The following is a 27,995-nucleotide window of genomic DNA, read 5'->3' as shown; positions in this document are numbered from 1 at the left end:
CCCCCCACAGAAGAGCTGACTGGCTCCGGGTCCCGAGTTCCTAGTTAGCCCCATTGCTGGTGGGCAGACATAAGGAAACAGTCTTCAGGGAGGGCAGATGAGCATGACTCTCAGAAGAGAAAATAGGACTCCTCTAGGATTCTTCTAAGAGCTCATCATCTAGAAAATACTTGCCTGAAAAAAAAAACAAAAGAAAAGAAAATACTTGCCAAAGTCCCTGAAGACACGTATGGGGTTGGTGTCTACCTCAGTGTGGTCTGTGGTCGTGACAACAGGCAACAACCTAAAATTTCATCAAGGGGAGCCTGGAGAATAAGCCAAGGTGCCTTCCCTGGGTGGGATACTACACACCCGTGAAAAAGAACAAGGCCACAGGCAGGTTCCCGGAATACTGTCGCTAAGTGAAACAGCGCAGTGCTGCGGTGTATGTCGTGCGTCTGTGCTCAGTCGTATTTGATGCTTTGCAACCCCGTGGACTGCAGCCCACCAGGCTCCTCCGTCTATGGAATTTTCCAGGCAAGAATACTGGAGCGGGTTGCCATGTCTCCCTGACCCAGAGATCTCTTACGTCTCCTGCAGCCGCAGGCAGATTCTTTACCACTGAGCCACCTGGGAAGCCCTTAATACTATTTGTAAAACAAAAACAAAATAGGAAAGAAGAAAGATGTGGATTTGTTTGTGGATTCCCAGACAATCCCTGGAAAGTACCAGAAGACACTCGTAACAGGGGCAGGCTGAGGGTCAGAAGCAGGAAGACGACTTGGCTTTTTCTTTTCTTTTTTTTTCCCCCTCCAGTTATTATTATTTATGAATACAAAATAGTTCAGGCCAACAAAGAAACTATAAAGAATAGCATCCCTACCACCCAACCCAAGAAAGAAGACATGGAGACAAGTGGGACCCAGCGAGAGAACGTTCTTCCTGGCTCATCGGAACCGCCATCCTGAACCTGCAATTTCTCCTTCCAACAAGTGTCTTCACTTCCCCACTCCCTTAGCGCCCCTTGACTTGAACTGAGTTTTGTGCTTTGTTTTCTGTGTCGGTTACCTCTCGCCCCAGGGATGCAGAAAATTAAAAAAGAAGTCTTCTTGCATTGTCACCCCTCCAGACTCCCTCGAAGCTCCCGGAGCTCCGGTTTCCTGGAACACGGGGGCTGTACCCTCCGTCTGGGCCCCCGGAGGCCCCACGCAGAGCAGAGGAGCTGGCGGGAGGGCAGAGGCAGCCCTGGGCACCGCGGCCGGCCCCAGCCCACTCGCCGGGCTTCTGCAGGCCCGGGGCGTGGAGCCAGCAGGCTGGAGCCAGGCGGCCTCCCGGGCCTCCTCACAGCCGCTTTTGATAAAGCCCCTCTGTGCACGGGGTGGGGGGGCCCCGGCCGGCTGGAGCCAGCTCACATCTGGAGGCCAGCACAGGCCCGGGGCAGCCGGCGCGGCTGACAGCGGCGCCACCCCGAGCCACACGCCCAGCTCCGGGTAAACAGCCTCGCGCCCACCCAGCAGCTCACCTTTCGCCCACAAGGCCGCCTTTCTTCTCGGACCCGGGCCGAGGCCACCGCGAACATTCCTCTAGCCCGAGGCAGAACAGGCCACTGACCTCCAGGCCGGGCCGAAATCTGAATCCAGGCATCAGCTGATGATGGAGGGTGGGGCGGGGCTGTGGGAAAGCACCTACTATGTGTCTGGTGCCCAGTGAACTCATTTCGGGCTCACTGCTGCCCTGGGAGGGGGAGCAGGTGGCTGAGAGCATGTGCGTTGGCCCTAAAAGGCCAGGGTGCAAAATCCAGCTCTAGCTGTGTGCGCTTGGGCAAGCTACTCCACCTCTCTGAGCCTCCTCTGTAAAATGGAAATTATAAGAGTGCCTCCCCCAGACCGTTAAAGAAGTTACCCTGGGCGATTCCCGGCAGCCCAGGGGTTAGGATTCTCTGCTTCCATTGCAGTTCCCCCTGGGTGGGGAACTCAGATCCCACATGCTGTGTGGCACGGGCCAAAAATTAAATGAAAAAAGAATCTACCCTAAGTTAATTACTGAGGATTGTGCCTGGCCTGGCTTGTGCGTGATGGATCTTCTGTCTCCTCTGTCACTCATCCAACAAAGCTGTACTCGGGGTGTTCTGCGCTGGATAGCAGGATTAAGATGGGGGAAACCTGGGGGCCTCGGCCCTCCAGGAGCTGTGTCCCCGCTTAGCGGACAAGGCTCCTGCCCGGCCACCCGAGGGACGTCTGGGGCCAGCCTGGGCTCCAGGCGGTGGTGGGGGCAGACCCTCAGGCCAGGGTTCCACACACACCCCTTTCTTTGGGGAGCATGACCCAGGACCCACCTGGGGCCTGCAGGCCTGGGTCCTCATCTCCCGTGCCAACAGGTGGCAGGCAGCGGCCAGGCTTCCTGACTTTGGGCCCGGTGAAGCCTCCAGGCACCCAGTTCTGCCTTTTCCTGGTGGTAAGCCCCTCACTGTGCCCTGCTGCCCCACGACCCCCATTTCTTCACCTGCAGGGACAAGGGCTGGGGACCCCAGCATAGCTACCTCCTGACTCTCGATTTCCTCACCTGCCAGAGCGGCAAATAGCACAGGTACCAGTAAAATGCCATGGAGCTGGGGAGGGCTACGGGACGGGCACAGAGCCTGGCACAAAGGGTGAGGTCTGAGTCGAAGTCGGGGAGGCTTCCTGGAGGAGGCCACCATGCTTCCTGGCGGGAGTGTGGTAGGGGGAGAAGCAGGAACTGAAGGAGGCTCAGGGCGAGAGAGAGACAGAACGGAGCGCCTGCAACATACACGGCCCATACTGCCCCCGAGGTCCACAAGAGCCAGGTCCCTGTTCCAGCAATTGCCAAGGTCAGCCCTCTGACCATCCCCATTTCACAGATGAAAAAACTGAGGCTCAGAAAGCAGAAACAATTGATTCCCTCAGGGACTAAAAGTCAGAGTCAGAATTTGAGCCCAGGGGGCCAGAATGCCTCCCTCCTTCCCTCTCTTCTTCCCCGTTTCCTCACTTGGGTCTTCACTGCAGCCCCACTGTGTGCTGGACTCAGAGCCGAGCAGACCCAGGAGCCCCATCCTCACGTTGCTGTCCACCACCAAGCTGGGACCGTCCCTGGCCCCCTCAGGGCCTCGGTTTCTCCCCTCTGAGGAATGGGTTGAACTCCCACTCCTGGCCCGGCGTGCTGCCTCTAGGCAGCCGGGCCGGCGGCAGCGGGGCGGGCGGGCGGGGCCTCCCTGCCCCGACGAGGCGGGCGGGGGTCCTCCACCTGCTGCGGCCCCCCAGTCCCCCGTGAACCTGCTCGCCAGGCTGGAGCCAGCCGCCATCTGGAGCGACGGGCTGTTTATGGAGCCGGGCGGCGGGGGCCCTGGCCCTGACCTGGCCAATCTGGAAGCGATTAGCAGCCCCGGGGCTGGGAGCGTTTGGAGTTCTCATCAGCGGGTCGGGACCACCCCCTCCAGCCCCCACACCCTGCACCACCCGGAGCCAAGGCCGCTCTGGGGGTCTCTGAGGAGCCCCGTTTCTTGCAGGGCACTCCAGTTCGGACCTGCTCCAAGGCCTAGAGCTCTGAAAACCAGGCGAGACTGGGCCACACACACAGGCCAGGATGCAGGGGTGGTGGAGAGGGTGGGGGTGGGGAGCGCCGGGGCCTTCCTGGAGGGAACCTCAAGCAGAATTGCTTTCTGGCATGTTTGGTTTTGAATATACATACAAGCGCGCAGAGGAAACACACACGGAACTCAGCACAGGGGGTGTAAAAGCATAGAGTGAAAAGTCAGCGTGGCTCTCCGCTCCCCGCAAGTCCACACTCCCTGCACCGTATCCAGGGCTTTCAGTGACTCGGATTTCCTTCTGAGAGGCTGCGAGCATCTACACACACAATCTAGTTGTTCTTGCCTTTTTCTACAACTGGCAGCCCACTTTACATTTGGTCCTGCCTCTTCTCCTTTGAATTAGTCCATATTTCTACCACTAGGAGGTAAAGAATCTGTCTGCAATGCGGGAGACCCGGCTTCGATCCCTGGGTTGGGGAGATCCCCTGGAGGAGGGCATGGCGACCCACTCCAGTATTCTAGCCTGGAGAATTCCATGACCAGAGGAGCCTGGCAGGCTACAGTCCACGGCGTCACAAAGAGTTGGACACGACTAAGTGACTTTCACTTTGCCGAGGAATAATAACCATAATGTTCACAATAATAATAATGGCAGCAAAGGTTTCCAGAGGATTTACTGTGTGCTAGGCATGGTTCCAGATGCTTTACATGGATCAATGAATGCATCAGAAGAGTGAAGTGATCCTATTAGAAGTCCTAATCCCCATTTTGTAGATGGGGAAACTAAGGCACAGAGTATCTAGGCACCTGCCCAGTGCCACACAGCTATGCCTGGCAGAGGTGGGATTCAGACCTAGGCAGGTGGGCTCCCAGGTCTGCGCTCCAAAATTCTTCACCATCCGGCCCCTCCCTCTGCTTTCTGGGTAGATGTGGTGGTTTTGACGGGTGACGGGTGATGTACCACTGGGCTATCTCCATCTTGGGCTGGTGCTGAACGTGCTGTGAACACCCTCGTGGGATGTCACGCCATGTGGAGCCGCGGGGCGGTCCCGTCTCAGAAGTACCTGGCCAGACATGGGGTGAGCAGTGCAAGGGCTGACAGCCACTGCCCAAGTGTTGTCTTGGTGGTGATGCTGGAGGTGATGGTGGTGATGCTGGAGGATGATGCTGGAGGTGATGCTGGAGGATAATGTTGGAGGATGATGTTGGAGGTGATTGTGAAGGATGATGTTAGAGGTGATGCTGAAGGTGATGCTGGAGGTGATGGTGGTGATGCTTGAGGATGATGTTGGAGGTGATGCTGGAGGTGATGCTGGAGGTGATGCTGGAGGATGATGTTGGAGGATGATGTTGGAGGTGATGCTGGAGGATGATGTTGGAGGATGATGCTGGGAGGTGATGCTGGAGGATGATGTTGGAGGTGATGCTGGAGGTGATGCTGGGAGGTGATGCTGGAGGATGGTATTGGAGGTGCTGCTGATACCTGATCTAGTTCCCCGGAAGGAGGGAGGAAGTCTCAGCTCCCACATCCTGGGCCTGTTTCCAGGGAAGATCAGGACACCCTGTTTCCGGGGTTACTTGACCTCCCTCTCTCCTGTTCTCTGACGGGTGGACAGGACTCCAGGCTCCCCTCCAGTCTGCCTGCCTCCAGCCACCATGCTCCCCCAGTCCCGGCTTCACGCTGCGACCGGAGCAATGGTAAAACCTAAGTCAAGTCAGGCCTTTTCCAGCACCCCCCGCCCTCTCTCTCCTCCCCCCATCCAGGCCAAGCCAGAGGTGGGTCCCCGAATTGTCATGCCCACTCCCCCACCTCCTGCAAGGGCCAGTCCTGGCCGCTGGGACACCCCCCACTCTTCACCTGGCTCTCTTTCTCCACATCCTTCTGGTCTGAATGCACAGCCTTCCCCAAGTGCCCAGACTGAGGCAGGCAGGGCCTCCTCTGGCCACCCCCCCCAACAACCTGGGCCCTGGGTATCAGCTAGACTCACACTGTCTCTGATGGCTATCTCTACTAACAGAATATCTACAGAGATTTTGGCCTGTTTTCTTCGTTTCATATCCCTGCAGACTGGAGCAGTAGAAGGTGCGCAAAATATCTGAGGGACTTCCCTGGTGGTCCAGTAGTGAAGAGTCAGTGTTTCCAATGCAGGGGAGTTCCTCGTCGGGGAGAAGACTCGGTGTTTCCGATCCAGGGGAGTTCCTGGTCGGGGAGTTAAGACCCCACATCCTATGGAGTGAGGCCAAAAAGTTAAAAAAAAAAAAATTTACTGACAGGGTGAAGGTGCGAACGAACTCGTGAGTCGGTGGGGAGCCCGGGTCTGCAGGCGGATCGCCTGTGCTGAGGTGGGTGGGGACCGGGCCGCCAGGCGCTGGCCCGTCCTTCGGGCCTGCAAGAGCCACTGTACAGATGAGGGAACAGCCCCCTTCATTCTCTCCGTGCTTCAGTCTCCAGGCCCGGGCTGGGGGCAGGGCGACTCTGGGCTTTCAGAGCTGGCGGGAAAGGCAAACCCAACAGGAAGGGGGACGGAGTGAACTGGAACACCTGGGCACCGCCACGCCACAGTCAGCCGCGGACGTGGCCGCTGGCACCACCCCGAGCGACCCTGACGCCAGCGACGGCGCCCTGTCCCCTCCTCTGGAGGCTCAGGGACAGTGAGGACCGCAGCCGGCGCTTTCTTGGCGCCTACTGTGGTCCAGGCCCTCGTGGGAGCCTGACGCTGGCAGATGGCTCACTTACGCCCACCAGGCCCCCGAGGCAGGGAGCCCTCTCCCCCCGCCTTACAGAGGTGAAGGGGCCTGCCCGGGCACACGGGCCAGCAAGGCAACGCTGTGACGCCGCACACAGGCTCCCGAAGGCCAGGCTCAGGACGAAGGCCCCTTCGGAGGGAGGGCGCAGGGGACGCCCTGGGGGTCTCCCCGGGCCTCGGCCTGTTTCATTTCTCTCTTGGAGGTGGGGATACAGATGTTCAAGCCTCATGCCTGAACTCCTGGTGCAAGCTGAAAACAAACCACGGCAGCGTGTAGTCACGCAGCCCCACTGCGGAGAGTGAGTCAGCGTGGGTACGGGGCTGACCCTTGACCCCGTTCTGGCCGACCTGGGCCTGAGCCCAGCTGGGTAAGGGGGCTGCCCCCCAGCCTCTGGGCCCCCGGCTCTCAGTGACGCAGCTGTGGTGCGTTTGGCAACCCGGGCTGCCCGCAGTTACGACACCCCAGCATCTGGCTCCCGGGGGGAGAGCAGGGCGGGCGGGGAGCCCCGGGCCTGCCCCTGCCTGCTCGACTGACCCCTCCTCCCGGCAGCCCCTCTCCAGCTCCATCTTCCTCCCCTTCACCAGCTGACGGCACAATCGCTCAGAGACCAGAGTCTGCGCCCTGAGGGCAGGAACCTGCGCTGTCCGCACCCGCATACAGCTGGTGCTCCACAAGGACTTGCTGAACGAGCAGATGAAAAGCTGGATAAACGAACTGCAACCCCTCCCTCCCTCCCTTCTTTCCTTCCTTCCTGCCTTCTCTCCACAGATAGTTACTGAGCACCTACTATGTGCCGGGCAACCGGGACCCACTGGCGAAGGGAACAGGCCACGATGCCCATCCTCGTGGAGCTGACGTTCTAGAGAGGATGCCGGTCATCCACTCGGTCATCCTGCAAACACAGCAGCTGGGGAAGCAGCCACACACCTGCTGCAGGTGGCTGGACCCCCAGGGGCTGGGAGAGGCCCCTGGGGAGGGGACCCTGTGGCGGCTCCCTGGGGAAACACCGCTACTACTGCTCATTCGGCCGGGAGAGCCAGGGGAGCGAGAGGCACGCACGGTAAACAAGAGGAAGCCCTGGGGTGCGGACCAGCCCTCCCGCCCGGAAGGGTCCCTGAGGAAGTGACGCCCTGAACACGGAGCCGGATCCCCGCGACCGCGAGGAAGCCGATTCTCTTCCCAGCAGGGGCAGCAGCCCGGCAAAGGCAGGAAGCCTGCCCCACCCTGGGAAGCCGGTGGCTCTGCACGGGATGGCCCACTCTGGCCTGGCTTTCTCCTTTGGTGGAAAGGGAACAGTCCCCCCAACAACAAACAGGGGACTCGGAATGCTCTCTGGGAGCCTTTCAGAGGGCTGAGCGAGGCACTTGATCTAAAGTTTTCTTTCCTTTTTTTTGCAGCATGGTTGCTTTACGATGTGTGTTAGTTTCCGCTGTCCAGCAAAGTGAGCCAGCCACACGTGTACCTACGTCCCCTCTTCCTTGGATTTCCCTCCCATTTAGGTCACTAAGGCGCTAGGTCAGCGTGGGTTGTATTCTCCCTGCCTTTCCCACTAGGCTGTGAGCACAGTAGGTGCTCAGGGCGCTTCTGCGGGTTAAATGAGCCAGTGAGTCTCGGCTTCCTCGTCTGTGTTAATGGGTGATGCTTTTGTGGACACAGGGAAGGAATGAACCGCTCTTTATAGCTTGCGTTGCCTCCTCTCCGCAGATCCTGGGGGTGGCTCAGGCCTCCGGGGACCCCCTCAAGTCCTGGAAGATGACCTTCTCTGCGGGCTGTGGGAGACAGATGAGAGGGTAGACCGCACAGCCCTCCAACTCTGGTCGTGGAGGCAGGATCCTGAGTGCTTAGAAGGAAATGACATGCCGCCTCATTTACAATGGAAGGAAACTGAGGTACAACAACAAAATAATAAAACCTAATGCATGCGCGCTGAGCGCTTACAGTAAGCCAGGCACTGTGCTGAGCCCTTTGACCCAAGTTCTTTCACTTAATCCTTCCAACAACGGTCACCGTGGGAAGCTGATCCTGGGACCCCTATTTTACAAGTGGGGAAAGGAAGACTTGGGAAGGTAAGTCAAGGCCATACCCTCTGTGAATGGAGAACCTGAGGTGGGCACACAGATCTGGCTCCAGAACCCAGAACCAAAAACCTGGGACGTCCTGGGGGAGGTGGAGGGACGAGATGAGGGAAGCCTGGCAGGGACAGAAGATAAGCCCTTGTCTGGGGGCCACAGGCAGCGGAATAAATGATTACAAGAGTGAGGCACCCCGGGTCAGTTCCACGTCCATTCTACCCTGGATGGCCCAGGGCAGTTTGCAGAAACCCCAGTTTCAGCCCACCCCAGCAACCTAGAATCTTCTCTGCTTCATTCATTCACTCATTCATGCAATTATTCAATCAACAGAAGACAAAGTTCTGGATGACATAAACATATCCCTGTAAACAATAAATGTAAATGGGTTGAATGGGTCTATTAAAGCACAAAGACTCTAGTATGAGATCAAAAATCAAAATCTCTTCATTTATTCGTGGACCTAATATTTATTAGATGCCTAAAATATTCAAGGTCCGGTTTTAGATTCTAATGACAGAACCTAAAAATAAGATGTCTGCTGGTGGAAAAACACCGGGAAAAGGTGATCCAGGGAGAGAGACCCGAAGGTGCAAAAAGCTGTGAGGCTGCGATGAGCTGGAGGGGGGAGGGACAGAAGGGGGGGCCCTTGTGGCCAGAGCGCAGCCCTGGTGAGCGTGGGGAGTGAAGCAGGGGAGGCCTGCCAGGTCGGGAACAGACAGCAGCGGCAGCAAGCAGGGCCCAGACGCAGAGGACCCGGGTCCTTCTCACAGACAGCTCCTCACTCCCCCGGCAAGCCCAGCTGGCTTCTCGACTCTTCCCATCTGGGAGCCCTCCCTGCCCCCCAGACAGGGCCAAGATGACCGGGCACAGCCCCCTCTCCAGGAGGCGAATTGTGGATTGGAGGCCTGTTGCGTACCAGGCTCTACCGTTAGTGGTTTCCACGCTTAATCAGCTCATTAAGTCCCACCACCAGGTTCGCGTCCTCCCATTTTGCAGAAGAGAAAACTGAGCCTCGGAGAGGCTGGGTGGCCTGCCCGAAGCCACACAGTCAGGCAACGGCAGGCCCGAGGCTTGGATTCAGAACATCTGACACCGCAGGCGCCTCCGGCGAAAGGAAGTGGAGCAGCCTCGGCTGGCTGTGTCCTCACGTGGGTCTCCTGACCTCCTCGACCTCAGCCCTCCATCTGGGAAACCACGGGCCAGGTCAGTGTCAGGACCTTGATGACTCCCTCCCTCCCGGCAGCGGAGTTCCCAAAGTGTTGAGTTAGCATTTCTGATTCCATCACCACAATGACTCCATTTAACAGAGGAGGAAACTGAGGCTCAGAAGGGGGAAGTGATCCTCTGGGGTCACGGCCTTGGGACTCCCGAGGGCCTGGGACTTTCGCTGAATCTGTTCACTGGGACTCCCAAGGATGCAGAGACTTGGGGGTTGAGTGAGGCGGGGAGAGGAACAGGACACACAGACAGTGAGGGAGAGAAAGCCTGGAACACAGGAGCCCAGCTCCCAGCCTCTGCCCCTCACTGCATCCTGGGGAAGACAGGGGCCAGGCCCCTCGGTCCAGATTATTTCCTGAGAGCGGGGAGGGCCACGGGAAGTCTCCCCACTCAGGTCCTGCCCAAACAGGAAATGCCAGGCAGTTCCCCCACCCCCATCCCAGGGCCGTGGGAAAGCTTAGCCTGGGATTCCAGCGTCTCCAGCAGCTCTGGCCCAGCCTCAGTGGGGAATCTAGCCTGTAACAGGGCCTGTGTGACCTTGGGCAAGGTCGTCCCCCTCTTGGGGCCTCAGGCTCCCGCTCTGTAGTCACAGAGTTCTGCCACCTCCGGGCCATGTGACCCCAGGCTGGTGGCTGTGGCCCGCTGAAGTCGACCTCCTCCTGTAAGACAGGGGAAAGGGCACGGAGTGTTCCCCACCCACTGAGCCATGGTCACCCCAGGCGAGCGTATGACGGGGAGGCCTTCGGAAACATCCCTGCAGCCCTCTGCGAAAGATGCCCTAGCTTCCTTAGGCTCAGCAACCGCAGCAGGAACCGCTCTGCACCTCACTTCCCAATTGGTACCCAATTTGTACAAGGGGCAGAGCCCTGAATCACAGGAATTGAATGTCAGGAGAACGGATCATGGGAGTGGAGGGGGCGGTCATTGATTTCAGACCATGGGAGAAGGTAGAAGGAAGCAGACTCAAGAAAGATAGGGATGCTGGCTGGCGGGGTTAGAAGGGCGGCTGGAGCATGTGGCCTGATTACTCACTTCTCTTTCCCACTGAGAAAAGACAGCCAGGGACTTCTCTGGTGGTCCAGTGGTGAAGAATCCACCTGCCGATGCAGAGGACACAGGTTTAATCCCTGATTCCACGTGCCTGTGCCTGTGAACCAAAGCTACTGAGCCCCTACACCCTTGAACCCGGGGGCCGCAACCAGAGAAACCACAGAAATGAGAAGCCCATGCGCTGCAACTAGAGAGTAGCCCCCGCTCGCTGTAGAGAAAGCCCACACATCAGTGAAGACCCAGGGTGGCCAAAAATAATAAATTAATTTAAAAAATATTTTTAAGGCTGTCAGAATAGTGGCGGATGGGCCCGGTGGCCAGGGCTACACCCACCCCTTGGGGGCTTGCAGAGCTCTAACAGGGGGCTGCGGGGGAAAGGAGACGGGCCCGGCGCGGGGGTGATGGTGTCTCTGTTACCTCCTCCTGGTAACAGGTGCTCCCAGCTGCCCGGCCTTGGAAGACGAGTCCTTGCTCCTTCCCAGCCCAGAGCCTCCTCGTCAGCAGCTGTGGCTCCGTGGAGTCAGTCGAGGCCGGCAGCTCAGAGAGGCAGAGCAACTTGCCCCGGGTCACACAGCAGAGTTCCTATGTCTCCAGTCCTCCTTGGACAAAACGGGAGTCCCAGCGAAGAACACAAAGGGAGCCCACGGGCCCTAAAGAGACAGGGAAACTAAGGCGCCAGAGAGGCTTTGAGGCGGTGAATGTTACGGGTTTCTGTATTTGGGCGTCTCCACCTCCCAGTGCCTGGCATGTCCCGGGACAGAAGAACCTGGGAAATGGGCTGAAACTCCCGTTCCATCTTACAACCAGTGCCAAATCACCACATTTCTCAGAAGCGGGTTTCTTTGTGGTAAAGTATAATAGAAGGCGTGGTACAGATGAAGGATCCCGGATATGAAGCCAGTGCCCAGAGCAGAGCTTGGTAAACTGGGGTTATTGTCTCTATTGTTGTTAGAGACCTGCTACTTAATCCCTCTGAGCCTCGGTTTCCTCATCTGTAAAATGGGTTTAACCATCCCTACTACAGAGAGTCCCACTGAGGATTCCAAGGGTTATCTCACATAAAGCACTTACCACCTGCCTAACTGTCGCCTTCTACTTCTGTTTCAGTATCCCAGTGCCTGGCACATAGTAGGAGCTCAGTATGTCTTAGCTGGGTCATTGTTATTATTATCAACCCGACTCCAGCTGTCTGAGATCTTGGGCAACTCACCCACTTCCTGCCTTGCTCAATTTCACTTTCCTCCTTCATAAAATCGAAATAACAATAGCGCCTGCCTCCCAGAGCTGAACAAGGATCCATTCACGCATTCCACAAACACTTATTAACTGTTTGTTTTTAGGAACAGGGGATATAACTGGGAGCAAAACAGAAAAAAAAAAAGCAACCCTGCCCTCATGGAGCTGACATGCTCACGGGGCAGACAGACAACATAAATCGGTATTTTATACAGTGTGTTAGAAGCTGATAAGAGCAGTCTGAACACAGGCTTCAGTAGTTTTATGTGGTGAGACTGGATGGGAATGAAGGGGAGGGTGGGGGAGGCCAGACTGGGCCTGTGGGTTGCATGGGGTGGGGGTGCTCTCTGGGCGAAGTGGGGGCCCCAGAGGGTTCTGAGCAGAGGAAGGATGTGGTCTGACCCAGGTTCTCTGGCAGAGGGTGGACTGTAGGGGGATGCAGGAGGGATTCAGGGGGATGAAAGGGAATGCAAGGGGATGATGTGGGACGCAGGGAGCCCCGGATGAGGTCACTGTGATAATCCCGGCAGGCGGGGACCGGGCTGGACCAGGAGGGGAGCTGGGGAGACATGGCAGAATCCTGGGTCTGTTTTCATCCTCCAGGGGATTTTCATCTCTCTTTGTCTGCTGAGGAAAGAGAGCCTCAGAGAGCTGGTGAGGCGCCTGGGATTCCAGAGCCAGGCCAGGCCCCAGGAGGCCCCGCCCGAGGCCTGGGAGGCGCTGCTTCTCTCGGGGTGGGTGGGGGGGTGGTTGGCCCAGACAAGCTGGGACTCCTCGCCTCTGGGGCCTCCCCTTGCCCAGACCCGTGCAGGAGGAGCGGTGGAGGGGCTCAGCCCCTCACTCTCTGCCCCACAAACCTCAGTCCGACCTGCTGCTTGGGACACAGCTGCTCCACTGGGGTGCCTGAGGATCGTTACCATCATCTTTAGATGAGCAAGAAACTATCATTATAAATTACATCACTGAACTTCAGGCTCTGGGATGTTGAAGCAGCTAATATCATTGTGTGTGTGCGTGCTCAGCTGCTCAGCCGTGTCTGACTCTGCGACTCTGTGGACTGTAGCCCGCCAGGCTCCTCTGTCCGCGGAATTGTCTAGCCAAGAGTCCTGGAGTGGGAGGCCATGCCCTTCTCCAGGGGATCTTCCCAACCCAGGGACTGAACCCGTGTCTCTTGAGCCACCTGCCTTGCAGGCAGATTCTTTACCACTGTGCCACCCAGGAAGCCCAGATATGACCATTAACCCCATTTGAAAGCTGAGGACTGAGTTGTCAGGATCGGGGCCGGGGGGTTACTGCCTGAGGTCACACAGTGGCAGGACTGGGGCTCGGACCCCAGATCCTCGGTTCCAGGGGCTGAGCTCTTGTCAAAGACGCAGAACCAAACAAGCTGCCCAGAGGTTCCACTTAGCCCCGCGGATGAGGAAAGTGGGGGCAAGGAGGCCGGGACAAGCCCGGGGACCCGTCCTCCGCCACACAGAGCCCCTCGAGCAGGCCAGAGAGGCTGCTTCCCACCAGCTGGGCGGCTCTGGGCCCTACCGGAAGTCGCCGGGGCTAGGACAGGCCCGCAGCTTTGATCAGCTTTACGAGCCGTGGCTGTTTATGGAGGCCCAGGCCCCCACCTCCTGCCGCCTGGGACTGGGTCTTGTCACCGGCACTCTGGATATTGGCAGTCCCCCGAGAGGCTGCCCGCCGGGGGTCCTGGCCCCACTTCCTCCAGCTTGGCCCCTGCCCTGCCCCTTGGCCTCGACCCCTGGGAACAGGGCGGGAGGGTCCCCTCGGGCCAGATCCCCTCACATAGGGGCCTCCCGGCAGCCCCTCTGCAAAGGCCAAGTGAGCTCTGAGCTCTGGCCGCATCTCAGGCCCTTTGCCCCCGCCGTGGGGCCGGCCGCCCGGAGCCCACCAGGCCTTCTGGAGCTGCTCCTCCTCCAGGCCGCCCCTGCGCCCCGGTCACCGCCTCAGGGAGGCCTCCCTGGTCCCCATCTAAAGCAGCCCCCACCTCGTCACCCTCTAACACAGCCTTCCTTTCATTCTTCATTGCCTGCGTCACTGTCTGGAGGTGTTTTGGGCCCCAGCGTGGGGCTTGCGGGGAATCTGAGTTCCCTGACCAGGGATCGAACCCGCGCCCCCTGCACTGGACGTGTGGAGCCTCAGCCACTGGACCGCCTGGGAAGCCCCTGAAATTTTCTGGCTCATTCTTTTCGCCTGTGGGCCTTCTGCCTCCTCCTCCCGGACAGGGTCCTCACGGGTCCCACCCACTCCCGCGTCCCCAGCTTGGCTCTGGCGCACAGTAGGTGCCCAGGAGCGTTTTCTTCAGGGAAAGAATGACAACGCCCGTTAGGGGGCGGGCAGCCTGAGGCCCCAGAGCATTCCTCAGGACCCCCGCCCCTCACATGTGCCTGGAGGGCGTTCAGGCACAGATGCCGCACACAGTGGGGGTTTCAGTCCTGCTTTACGGATGAGGAAGCAGGCTCAGAGGACTGACTCAACTTGCCCGGCGTCCCCAGCCTGAAGGAGCCGGGCTGGGGTGCTCCGCAGGACCCCCTCCCCCAGCCCCTTCTTATGCAGCCCTCAGGCCCCACCTCCCTCCTCCCCACCCCCCACCTCCCTCCTCCCCATCCTCCCACCCCCGTCCCCCACCGCACCCCCAGCCTGGCTCACGTCTACGATGGCTCCCGACAAAAGCATCAGAGGACAGGTGTCCGACCAGCCAGGCTGGTTCTGGGCAGACATGGGGGCACTGCCCGCCCCCACTCCCAGCGATGCCGAGAGTGGACACCTGCTTCCACACCTGCTCCCACTCCGTCACCCTCGCTCAGGCCCTTCAAGTCCCCCCAACGCCCATGACCACGGATGGTTTTGGAGGCCCTGGGGTGCCTGCTCCCCAACCCCCAGCTCCCCGTCTGTGCTCTGTGACCTGGGGCAGGCGGGCCCGTGCCCTGGCCCAAGGAGAGAGCAGCAAATTCACATTTTCCATCCTTCCGAGCACCCACACGCTCTGGCGGGCTGCCTCTCTGCTGACCCCAGCCAGCTGGGGAACCTCAGGGTGCCGAGGCGGGGAGCATGTGGTCACCTGCTGAGGGCAGCCTGGTTCCAATTTTCACACTTTACGAGGATTCCCAGCCACCCAGGAGGCAGTTTCTGATCATCCTTTATTCCAGCTGGGACAATGGCCATCCGGGCTCAGAGAGGGTAGGGCGTTAGCCCAAGGTCACACAGCAAGCAAGACTAGAACCCTGGCGTGTGTGCCTTTCCTGTTCTTCTAACTCGTCCCTCCTTGGGCCATCGAATATCACTACAGCCTTGGCTGTAAACCTATCAGGCATTTAGCAAGGTCCAAATTCATTGAAAAACACTTGTTCAGCAGATACAGATTTGTCAGGCCCTGGGCTGGGTCTGGAGATGGAGCAGAATGAGACAGACGCCAGTTCCCGGGGGATGATCTTCCAGTGAGAAGACAGAATTAACAAGCTAGGGAAGAAACCAACCCAATGATTCAGACATGATAAGGGTGACAGATGAAAGGGACTTCAGAGTGAGGTCAGTTGCAGGGCGCTCTGAGGAGGGGAGGTTTGGACTGAAACCTGGAAGAAGAGAGCGTCCAAGTGGGGAGGAAACAGCGGGGAGGATGTCTGAGGGATGCAGGGGCCTGGGAGACGAGGAGGGAAGAAGGGGTGCTCACTACCCAGAGCAAGATGGGCCTCAGTTTTCTGACCTGAACGTTAGGCTGAGCTGCTCCTGTGGTCACAGAAGACCAGGGGCCTTTAAAGAGCGTGGAGCCTGCCCTCCGTCTGTCTGTGGGGTCATCAGACCCCCTCCTGCTCTGCGGGGAGCCTTCTTGTGCTTTTCCGTCTTATGAAGGGTTAGGCAGAGGGCAGGGCCTGAAACAGCAGGATCTGGGCTCTGGAATCTTGGGTGAGCAGATGGCCCTCTGGGAAGCTCAGTATTCGCATCTGTAAAATGGGCACAGCCCTGCTGCCCCACCTCCTGGGGCCAGTGGCCAGGTTTCAGAGGATGGACCCTGCACTCGGCAGCTGCTCCACTTAACAGGGCGGGCTCTGATCTCCTTCCTTGGGGGTGGGGTGGGGCACTGCTCAACCCAGTGGAAGCTCAGACCTGCTAGGCGGCCGGACATATAAGCTCAGGCCCTATCCTGCTCAGAATTGGAAGGTTCTCAGCCCTGGGTCAGGCCCAGAGAGCCAGCTGCTCCACTGCCTGCTGGGGTGAGTTGCCAAGTCTGGGGCTACCAGCGTGGTCACCCCTGGTTGGAAAGGTTGCAGGGCAGTCTCTACCCACCCAAACAGGGCCCTGGGAGAACCCGGATTCCCAGCATCTAAACTGCCCCGTCCTGCAGATGAGGAAACTGGGGCTCAGAGAGAAGTGACTTGTCTGAGGACTCAGAGAGACAGGGCTCTTGTCCTGTAGTCCACAAATATTTATCAAGCACCTACTACGTGCCAGGTCAAAATAAATGAGCAGGGATTAAACAGGCAAGCTCCTCTCTTGTGGCCTTCACAGTCCCATGAGAGTCACAGACACTGAATCCTTGAAGAGTGGCGCCCACCAGGCTTTGCAGAAAAGCCTGGGTCTGAACCCAGAGTTGTCACTTGTTAGCTGTGTGACCTTGAGCAAAGGACTTAACGCCTCTGTGCCTGATTCCTCACATAGATGATGGGAGATAATAGTAAAATGCACCTCATAGCGTTGTTCAGACTCCCCTGATGGCTCAGACAAGAAAGAATCCACCCGAAATGCAGGAGACCCGAGTCTGACCCCTCAGTCGGGAAGACCCCCTGGAGAAGGAAATGGCACCCCACTCCAGTATTCTTGCCTGGAGATTTTCATAGACAGAGGAGTCTGACAGGCTACAGTCCATGGGGTTGCAGAAAGTCAGACACAACTGAGCAACGGACATAGCATAGCTTAGGGTTGTTCACAGTTCTTACATAGGGGAGACGCTCTCTAAAGCTATTGTTTTCTGTTCTTTCATTTTACAAAAACTTATTGAGTGCCTACTGTGTACCAGGCTCTGGTCTGGGAGCTGGGAACACAGATGTGACCAAGATGACAGTCACACTGATCTCAAGGGGTCTAGTTTGAGTCCAGGTGTCTGACTCCCAGACCAGCAGCTTCCAGCCCCACTACTTCCTCCAGGAAGCCTTCCATAATGCCAGCAGCTTCCAGCCCCACCACCTCCTCCAGGAAGCCTTCCATAATGCCCCTGGCCTGCTGAGAGCTGCCACATTCTGGGATTCGGCAGACCAACTCCGACGCCAGCCCCTCCACCCACGGGTGCCCAGAGCCACTCACCAGCAGCTGGCGCTTGCCTCAGGACGGAGGGCAGGGCCTGAGCGCTGGCAGGATGTTTTATCCATTAAGGTCCTGACAGACGCCAGGAGACGGGTGGGGTGGAGGTGGGGGTGAGAAATGACTTTTGCAGGCAGGACAGTGCCTCCCCTGTCCTGGTCTGGCTCTCCCAGGCGGTCCCAGGCCTCCACCCCATGTGTCCTCCCCTGGGCCCGGCCCCGGAGAACTGAACACCCAGGGGCCTGGAACTTCTCTCGGACACACAGCAAGCTGCCCTCTGGCCTCAGCCGACAGACAGAGACCAAACACTGGGGGCCCTGGGATCAAGTCAGACCCACAGAGGGACAGAAGAGTCATTTCGATTCCCTTAGGCTTTGAAACAACGGCAACTCCTTGCCCCAGATTGCCGTCAAGACCCAGACTTCCCGACTCCCAGGGCAAGGGGCCTACCTTCCTACAGGACGGTGGATCTGCCCACAGCAAGTCCCTGTCACGCCCATCGCCCGCCCTCTGCTCATTTCAGTGCCTGCCTGTGCACTCACGTGTCTCCGTGTTCGTGTGTGTGGGTCACTGCACACACACTTGTCCCTACATACGTGTGTCTGTCTGTCCCCGTGTGTCTACCCCGGAGCACTCACTTGTCACGCATGTGCCGTCTGAGCACACGTGAGCGCGTGCTGTCTCAGCCGGGGCTCTGGCTGAGCTACGAGCTTGTAACTGCCCCCACCGGGCACACGCTAACCCTGGCCTGCCTTGCTCACGCTCCCCATGAGCCCCCCAGTTGCTCCAGCACCCCCACTGCCTGGGAAAGCCTGCTGTCCCCTGGCCCCACACCTTCCAGGCGGGCCTCTGACCCCATGGGGACACCGAGAAGCCTGGAAAGGGTGGGTGAGCTGAGCCCCAGCCCTCACTCTGGGGCCGAGGCCGCCTCCTGTGGCTCTGCGGCTATTTGGGGGACATGGAGGAGTGGGCTCGGGGCGGGGTACTCAGCCTCCTGCCCTGGGGATGAGACTCGTCCCTCCCCAGCCCCGCCTGTCTGCTCTGATGCAGGAACAGGGCTGATGCTCTGGGGTGCGTCGGCAGGCAGCGTCCTGCCCATGGCCCCGCACCCGCAGGAACCCAGACACTTTCACAGACCACATCACAATCACAGGAACACTCATCACGCCCTCCCCCGTCAGACACACAGCAGACATACGACACTCAACACACACCTGACCCGGAACACACGTGACACATGTGACATATGACACATATGACATGTGTCGCATGTGACGGGTGTGAACCTGCGCGTAAGCAATCACACAGAATCCCAGACACACCACACACACACATGCATGCTCCAGAGGCACCGACAATGACAGAAGCACAAACAGCCCCAAAGGAGGCACTCGACACGGATGCACGGATAGAAACATACAACACCACACCTGGACACACCCCAGGCGCTCACGTCGCAGACACGCACTCACACAGGCACCTGCTGTTCAAGGGCACCCCGGCGGATCCAGGCTTCCACCAGCACCGTGAGGACCTCTGTCACTTCCGTCCCCCCTGCCTGGCATCAGCCTCTTCCAGGAAGCCTCCCTGGATGGCCCCCAGCCTGCCCATGTGACATCACCCCACAGCCATCCCTGCTCTCTCCTCCTCTCACAGTGGGTACCCAGGCCGTGCTCGCAGCATCTTATTAATTAAACATTTTCTTTGACACCTAACAACAGGATGAACTGGACAATAAGGCCCCTCTTCCTACAACTGATGACCAGTGGGATGCCGTGGGAGGGCAGGGCTAGAACCTAGCACCCAAGGACAAAGCCTGGTTCTGCCCATCCTGCTCCTTATGCCCCTGAGCCTTGACTTCCCCAGCTGTGAAATGGGGACAATCAGAGTTGCTGTAAGAATGAATGAGCTGACTCCTGTAAAGGCTCAGAAAACACATGAGCCCCAGGGACTCACTGCTATGGTTAGAGTGAGTGTTACTTCCCTCTTCACAGGCAGCCTGTGCTTGCAGCTTTTTCTGGGATCTTCCATCAGGGCTTCTGAGCACCTCGGGGTGGGGACAGTGTCTGTCTCCCTCCTCACTACTCCAGCTCAGTAAATGCTGGTGGAATGAATGGACACATGAGGGAAGGAATGAAGGAAGGAGTGAAGGAAGGGATGAACCAGTCCCAGGCCCTGTTACAGCTGGCCCAGCTTGGGAGGCAGCAGGAAGACCATTTGGCAGGATCAGGCCCCAAACAGCAAAGGCTTGGCCCAGAATACCGGCAGATGCATCTCTGGCGGTGGGGGTTTGCTGCTTTAAATCTGTTGGAGAAGGCAAAAATATTCTTGGAAATCCTTAAATTGCTTGAAATGCACGGAAGACTTGTTCTCCCACCCCATCTCTCCTAACATTCCCTTGGTTATCTGCTCTAGCCACACTGGCCTCCTGGCTGTTTGCCGAACACATCGGCCACGTTCCTGCCTCGGGGCCTTTGCACTTGCTGTTCCCTCCACCTGGCATCCTCTTCCTGACCCTCAGGTAGCTAGGGGGCCCCTCTCCCTCACCCCCTTCGGTCTCTGCTCAAATGGCACCCTCTCTGTGAGGCCAGTCCGGCCCGCACTCCAGCCCACCGCTGGAGGCAGCTCCTCCCCCCTCAGCTCTGTTTTACGATGATGTCATTTGTCTCCCACTTCTCTCCACGCCTCTCACCATAACCTGAGGCTGTTCTTTTGTCTGTTCCCAGGCTCAGTGATCAAGAACCCGCCCGCCAATGCAGGACATATGGGTTCGATCCTGGGGTTAGGAAGATCCCCCGGAGAAGGAAATGGCAACCCACTCCAGTATTCTTGCCTAAAATCAGTATAGTATTATACGGGCTTCCCTGGTAGCTCAGTGGTAAAGAACTCACCTGCCAATGCAGGATTTCAGGTTCCATCCCTGGGTCGGGAAGATGCCCCAGAGAAGGAAACGGCAACCCACCTCAGTATTCTTGCTTGGGAAATCCCATGGACAAGAGGGGCCTGGCGGGCTACAATTCACGGGGTCGCAAAGAGCCGGACACAGCTGAGCGAACAAATAACAAGTCTCTGTATGAACTCCTTCAGGCAGGATCTTGCTTTATTCAGAGTTGTAACTCAAGCACCCAGAACACTGTCTGGCACATAGTAGGTGCCCAATATACACCTGTTGCCTGACTAAGCAAACAAGAGAGAACACGGAGGGATGGAAGGCCCTGGAGCAGAGGGCCACACGCAGAACACAAACAGTGCGGTCAAAGGGACAGGATGCACCTCGACAGCCCAGCGCGCCACAGCAGAGGCAGGCCAGCCCTCACGGCCTCAGCGGTGCCGGACAGGACCGACGCCCCTCCTCAAGCCATCATCCAGGCCCCGCTGCACTGGGTCTGGGGGTCTCAGCTCACCGCCTCACCCCAGCTATCCTGCCCATGGGGTTCTTCCGCCCACGTGGCCCCTGTTCCTGCCCAGCTGGACAGGTCAGGCGTGGTTTCTGGTCTGGGCACCAGGGCACTGGCTCCCGTCTGGGGTGATTCCTGCTGACTCACTGGCCGTGGCTCTGGACAGGATCCCGTGGGCCTGATCGTGTTGGGGGTGGGGGGAGCCAGGGGCCAGAGGGATGAGACATGAAGTCTCCGCGTGTGTGTCTGGGTCGGGGTGGGGGGGCACGGCTGGGCTGGCTACAGGCCGCTTCCCTCCCATGCTGGTGGTTTCTGCATCACCTCTCTCCCCTGCAAGGCTCTGAAAGGCCCCCTCCACTGAGCCACCTCCCAGACCCGACCAAGGCCCTGGTTAGACTCCTGATTATAAAAGAGAAGGTGAGGAGAATTAGGGTCGCCCCACCCCCCTGCCTGGGGAAAGGCTGACCAGTGGGAAGCTGCCCGCTGCCCAACCCAGATTCAAGCCTGACCCTGAAAGCCCGGATTCCCTTGTGGGACCCTTGTGGGTCCTGGTCCAACGCTTGGGCCTCATGTCAGGGCAGGAGGGACATAGGGGGACCCTGCCTGCCTGTCTGATCCCAACCCAAGCATTTTCCGGGCACCCCTCTCTCCCTAGGTTTCTCCCTAATGTGTCTCGGAGACAGGCCAGCTCTCCCCCTAAATCTACCTGGAGTCTGACCATATCACCCCACTCCTGCTGCCCTCTCTGCTCAGGACCCTCCTGGGGCTCCCCCCTCACTCGGAGCAAAAGCCAAATCCTTGCCATGGCCTGCTTACCTGCCCACCCCGTCCCCTCACTGACCTCCTCCCCTCACACCTGTTCTGTCCCAGCCATACTGGCCTCCTTGCTGCTCCTTGGTTCTGCCAGTCATGCCCTGCCTCAGGGCCTTTGCACCTACTGTTCCCACGGCCTAACTTCCTTCAAATCTCTGTGGCATCACTTTCTGAAAGAAACCTTCCTTCCCCACCCACCAACACGGAGGCCACTCCCTCTGGCGTCCTGCCTCCACCACCTGTGCCTGATTCTTCCTTCCTGACCCTTACCACGGCCCAATGTATGGCTTTTTTTTTTTTTTGGCTGCACCATGCAACATACAAGATCCTAGTTCCCTGACCAGGGATCGAGCCAGTCCCTTGGAGTGTTTGAGGCAGAGGAAAGAACAAGTGCAAAGTCCCTGAGGCTGGAACCCTGAGTCCCTGAATCTACAAAGTCAAGAGACAGAAAGAAGGGCTTCCCTGGGGGCTCAGGGGTAAAGAAGCCACCTGCCAATGCAGAAGACACAGGTTCAATCCCTGGTCCAGGAAGGTCCCACGTGCCGCGGAGCAAAGCCCCGGCAACACAGCCACTGAGCCTGCTCCAGCGCCGGGAGCCGCAACTGCAGCAGTTACTGAAGCCCGCACGCCCTTGGGCCTGTGTTCCACAACGAAAGTCACGGCAACGAGAAGCCCGTGCGCTGCACCAAGAGAAAAGCTTGAGCGGCAAGGAGGACCCAGCACAGCCAAAAATAACATTCATTAGTGAATTAAAAAAAAGAAACAGTAAGAAGTTCACGAAGCCACGTATAATATGTGCGCATATGGGGGGCAGGGATTAGGAAATTTGGGGATACAATTTGCTGCCTGTAAACCAGGGAGGTACGAGAATCTCGCCCCGACACCCCAGGACCCACTTGTTTCTGACTTGCTCCTGACAGAGGGTTTTTCCTCGGTCCCGCCCCGAGAAACGTCCAAACTGGGATCTCAGCTCTTGGTTCCCCCTCCTCCCCCTCCCCCGGCCCGTGGTGCTGGCAGAGCCGGGAAACGGTGACTCAGGAGTCTGGCGGGATGGGGCCTCCCTCCCCCAACGTCCGTCCGGGCGGGCGGCCGGGCAGGAGCCAGCCTTGGCCGACACCGGGGGCCCTCCCGCCTGACGCCCGGCCAGCCGTGCTCTGGCCGGGGAGTCCTCTCCGCCGCCGGGCAGACACTCCACGTGGACTGCTTCTGGCGGCGGCGGCAGCCCCAACCATGTAACCCTCCCGGCAGCTTGTGGTGGGGGTGGGGTGGGGGGCGGTTATCCCTACTTTCCAGGGGGGCAAACTGAGGCGCAGAGACGCTGCGACGCCCACCAGAGTCACAAAGCGGAACTGGCACCCTGGAGACGCGGTGCTGGCAGCCACAGTGCCCAGCTGGCAAGTCTAGGGCAGGAGGCTGGGTGGAGTGTAGACAGACCGCACACTTCCCCGGGCACCTCCCAGGCAGGAGGGACCCTGGGCTGCAGACCTGACCTTGGATCCCAACATCTCCCCAGCATCAGAACCGGGGTCTCCCATCTCTCGCTAACCCCCCAGTCCACAAACACTCACCAAGAAACCGCCAGGCCCAGAATCCAGGAAGGAAAATAAGGCAGCAAAAGGGACGCTGGGTGCTTCCTGGGGTGCCTTTACCCCCTCCCCATTTCCTCATCAACAACCTCCCACCCACCAGCCAGTGACCTCAGCCAGACACGGTCACTTAGTTGTGCAGAACACGAAACTTTTTCCCAGCCTTCCCCGAGGAAGGCAGTGGTGGGTCAGAGGGTAGGCTCCATCCGGTTCCTGACTGTCTGCACTCAAGCCCCAGCGTAGCCTCTTAGCTGTTCACCCTGGGGCTGGTGTCTCCACCTCTCTGGGCTTCAGCTTCCCCATCTGCACAGAAAGGCGTATAATAGAACTGCCTCTTGGGGTCATTTTTCCTGTGGACTGAGGCAAGGGCTTAGCACACGTTCCCGTGGTTCTCCGAGTTTGCCAGCCCGAGTCTCTGCTGAGTTCAATCAAGAGGCTCAGGGACCCCCAGCCCCGAGCCCGCATTGAAAGCTCATCTGTGAAATTTCTCAGTCACCCCTTCCATCCCATTAGAGTTACACGTCCAGGTTAGATTTTTTATTCACTGGCATCCACGTAACAAACCGAGTTATTATTATTTCTGGCTTAAAATGCGGCGTGGTTCTGGGGAAGTAATGGACCCAGGCTATGTTCTCTTCTGATGAGGTGGCGTCCAAGCATTTCTGGAAAAGCGCATGCTGTTTTCCCATCTGAAACATCCAGCGTCACTGCGGATGTGGGACTTGAAGGTGGACGCCGCTTCTAGTCCTGGGTCCGGCACTTCCAGCCCTGGGGCGTGTTGCCCCCCGAGCCTCTCCGGAGAGGAGATTCTGGGAGTCCCCGACTCCCTTCTGCACCCCCCAGCCTCACTCAAACCAAGAGCATGAGATCTCAGGGCTGGAGAAATCTCTTCCCCGTGTGTCTGAAAAGGCATGAGCATCACAACATTCTTAATGCTAACAGCAGGGGCAGGCTTCTCCCATCCTTATAGCTACCATCTGAGGGAATTTCTGCCCTAAACACCCCTGAATGGAGAAACAAAGGCCCAGAGAGGTGAGTCAGCTTGCCCTAAGATACACAGCCAGGAAGAACTGAGGGGGACTGGCATTCAAGCAAGTCCGACAGAGAAATGCCGCCCTTAACCGCTTTCCTCAGCTTCCTCAGCTGGTAGATGGACCAGAGACAGCCCTGGCCTCCCTCTCCTTCTGTCTCCCAGTTTCATCAGTTCTCATCAGTGTGAAGTTAGCTCATGAATTCCACTTTCTGAGCCTCAGTTTCCTCCTCTGCGGAATGGGGGCAAGGCACAGCCTCCCTCATTAGCCGGTTGTGAGGATTTCCCAAGGTCATGGATGCTTTAAAAACTGCTGAGCTGACGGTTCCTCAATAAATTAAACATGGAATTACCGCATGACCCAGCAATTCCACCCTTAGGTATATACTCAAAAGAATTGAAAACAGATGTTCAAATGAAAACTTGTACACAAATGCTCACAGTAACACTATTCACAACAGACAAAAAGTAGAAACAAATGTCCATCAGCTGATGAATGAGTAAACAAAACGTGGTACATCCATTTGTTGTTTGGTCGCTAAGTCACGTCCGACTAAGACGTGATTTAGTAACCCGCCAGGGTCCTCTGTCCGTTGGATTCTCCAGGCAAGAATCCTGGCGTGTGTAGTCATTTCCTTCTCCAGGGCATCTTCCCAGCCCAGGGATTGAACCCGGGTCTCCTGCTTCGGCAGGTGGATTCTTTACCACTGAGGCACTAGGGAAGCCCGGTATATCCGCACAATAGACTATTATTCAGCAGTAAGAAGTAATGAGGTACTGATGCATGCTACAACATGAATGAACGTGTGAAAGGGGCCAGACACAAAAGGTTACACGTCCTATGAGACATTCGTGTGAAATACAGAGAAGGCGAGTCCACAGAGACGGAAAGTAGGTTAGTGGTTTCCAAAGACTAGAGGGGGGGGGAATGGGGAATGACTGTTTCACAGGTCCAGAGTTTCCTCTTGGAGGGATGGAAATGTTCTGGAACTAGATGGTGGTAATGATTGCACAACATCGTGAATGCTCTAAATGCCACTGAACTGCACACATTCAAAAGGTTAAAATGGTAAATTTTATGTGTCTGTTACCACTCACACAACGTGCTGAGCCCAGTGCCTGGCATACAGTAAGCACCCAGTGAAAGTTAGCCAGGATTATTATCTTATTTCAAGAGAATCTCGTCGTGCTCAGGGCTTGGGTTCCAGAGTTGACTTGTGAAGCTTAAATCAAGTCAAAACTACAGTCCACAAACCCCAGGGCCTGTGTTTCCTGCCATCCATCAGCGGCACCCACGCTCGGGTCCTGTGGCCAGATTTTCCATGCCACGTGACAGCCAGTAGGTAACGCTACCCAGCTGACATTGCAATCACGCGCAGAGAAAGACAGTGCGTCCCTATGCACCCAATACATGGAGACTCTGATGCCACAGAGAAAGAATGAAGTGAGGGCTAGTTCGGCCAAGGTCATCAGAGAAGGCTCCTTGGAGGAGGTGACTCAAGATCTCTAACTGTGACCTGCTTGGTCCCACATGATCCATCCCCAGCTCTCTCGGCCCTACCAGGCTCCCTCTGGTTCACTGCGTTCCAGCCACACGTTCTCTCACGGTCACCTGGCATGCTCTGTTCCCAGGACCTCTGCACCTGCTGATGGCTTGCCAGGAGCCCTTTCCCCATAACTGTCTGGGACCTGCCGCTTCTCATTATCCCTGTCTCTTCTCAACTGTCACCTCCTCAGGGAGGTCCTCCTGGACTGCTCTGTCTCAAGGGGTCCCCAGCAGTCACCTTCTGTTGCTTCCTCCTGCTTTATCTTCTTCCTAGTACTTTTCCCACTTGAAACTATGTTTTTATGTGTCTACTATCTGTCTCCCCTGTTAAACCATCAGCTCTATGACAGGAAGGCTTTTGGTGTGTCTTATTTTCTGGTGTATCCCCTCATGGCTCATGACTAGAACCATGCCTGGCACAGAGTAGGTTTTCAAGAAATATCTACAGAAGTAAAGCATAAATAAATCAATGAGTGAATGTGTGAGTGAATGAATGCCTCTTTGCAGAGTAGATGGGGTTCAGCCCAAAAGGGGCTAAGACTTCCCAAGGGCATACGTTGGGGACAGGGTTGACTCCAGGGGTCCCCTCTCGGTTCAGGCCTCAGCTGGGGTGTCCAAGAGTCCCTGCTTGCTGACTAGGGGCTATGGTCAACATAGCTCCAGTGGCCGCAGCCTGATCTGTCTCCCTCCCTCTCGACATCCATTCTGCCCACACAATTTGGGGGTGCAGCCCATCCAGCTCCCCAGTCACATCCTGGCCATGACAGCCTCCAGCCCTGGGTGACCCACAGGGATCCTCCCCAACAGGTGACATCTGGGGCAGAGAGAAAGTGCAGTTACCAATTTGGTCTTGTATTCCTGAAACTGCTTTCCAGGAAGTGAGTAGGGGGTGAGTGAGTCAGCGGAGCTCTACTGAAGGCCTCCCCAGCCCCAGTACTTGAGGCTGGGCCCTCATTCAGGATAGATATCCAGCCGGACAGGCAGGTGGACAGTTCTCTGAGCCTCCACTTCCTCGTGGGTGAACACAGGTGATAACTCTCACCTCACAGGGCTGTCTGAGAAAGAAACGGGGCATGTGAGCAAAATGCCTCACACAGGGCCTGCCATGGGGCTGCACGGGGTACATTTACCCTGATAGATAGCACGTGGGATATACTTACCCTGAGAGATAGCACGCAGGATATAATTTCCCTGATAGATACTGCATGGGATTACTTACCCTGTTAGCACGCGGGATATACCTACCTTGATAGATACCACGTGGGATATACTTACCCTGATAGATAGCAGGCGGGATATACTTACCCTGATAGATACTGCGTGGGATATACTCACACTAAAAAAATCACTTGTTGCTTATCTGGAATTCAAATTTACCTGGGCGTCCCGGGCCTTTTGTAGCTGTCACGGATCTTGTTTTTGTTTGTGCTACATCTGGCCACCTTAGCCTGGCACGAAATATATTCACCAATATTCAGTGAACGAAAGAATGGAGCTAAAGTATATCAGCTGAAAGAAGGAACAGCTGAAGCAGTGATTGAAACACACAGCCATTATTGCTATGGTTGCCGTTGCTTTCTCACTGATGGCTCAGAAGTCCCTGCCTCTGAGAACATTCTAGCTCCTGTCCCAGGCCCAGGCCAGGGGGGGAAGTCGGGGCTTGCAGAGCAGAGTGACTCAGCCAAGGTCCTCAGGGCTATTGCTCCTGAGGCGGACCATCTGCACCCCATACAGCTCCCATCCTCCAAGGATGATAAAACGCACCCCAGCCTGAATCTCAGGATAACCCCACCAGGCTGGGACAGCTGCCCTCCCCCGCCACCGACGAAGAAACCGAGGCTCAGAGAGGCAAAGGGACTCGTCCACGCTCCACCCCGGGACCCTTCTCTCCACGCCGGGGACAGAGCCTGGAGCCCAAGAGCCACCGCTGGCAAAGCTCCAGGCTCGGCTGGAGCTGGTGAATCCCACGGCCCCGCGCCCGCCCTCCCCGCCACCGCGGGCCGAGGAATTACTCAGCCCCAGCTTAACTCCATGAAGGAAATTCCTTCCCCTGGCAGGCTTCCCACAGATCCCCAGCTCCACGGCCGGGAACTGCCTCCCCGAAGGCCCGCTCACCTCCTGGCAGCACCAGCAGATGTGGAAACCCAGTCTTGGCTCTGAGCGGGCAGACCGTGGGCGGCGGGCGGGGCTTGCTCCAGACACAGCTCTGCCAACGCAGCCAGCGAGCTGGGCATTTCATTCAAGCATTCAGCAAACGGAGGGGCCAGGCGCCGGGCCCCGTTTTGGGGGTTGGCTGTGGGGGAAAGCAGGGTCAGATGATGATTGTTTAAAAAGCCCAAGAGCACAGCCAGCGCTCAGGTATCTATCTATCTGTGCTCCTCTTCTGAGCACCTACTGTGTGCTTGGCACTAGCTAGAGCCCCCTGTGGCCTGTGAGGGAGACAGGGTCACACCAGGAAATGAGAGCAA

At 57.5% G+C, this 27,995-nt stretch overlaps 1 long non-coding RNA gene across 2 annotated transcripts; it reads right to left on the bottom strand.

Moving 5' to 3' along the window:
• Positions 1 to 8,396: 8,396 nt before the first annotated feature.
• Positions 8,397 to 27,666, bottom strand: LOC136158041 (uncharacterized). 2 transcript variants are annotated; one of them, XR_010661305.1, is made up of 4 exons: positions 27,643 to 27,666; positions 11,032 to 11,264; positions 10,597 to 10,661; positions 8,397 to 9,530 (listed from the first exon to the last, which is right to left on the bottom strand). It is a non-coding gene; the product is annotated as an uncharacterized lncRNA (long non-coding RNA). The 2 variants fall into 2 exon arrangements; XR_010661304.1 differs by lacking the exon at positions 27,643 to 27,666 and having other exon boundaries at positions 11,032 to 11,680.
• Positions 27,667 to 27,995: the final 329 nt, after the last annotated feature.

This window comes from Muntiacus reevesi, chromosome 2, assembly GCF_963930625.1.
Source record: "Muntiacus reevesi chromosome 2, mMunRee1.1, whole genome shotgun sequence".
Classification (NCBI taxonomy): domain Eukaryota; kingdom Metazoa; phylum Chordata; class Mammalia; order Artiodactyla; family Cervidae; genus Muntiacus; species Muntiacus reevesi.
The sequence above is the reverse complement of the archived record's forward strand: the minus strand, read 5'-3'. Positions and strand labels throughout refer to the sequence as shown.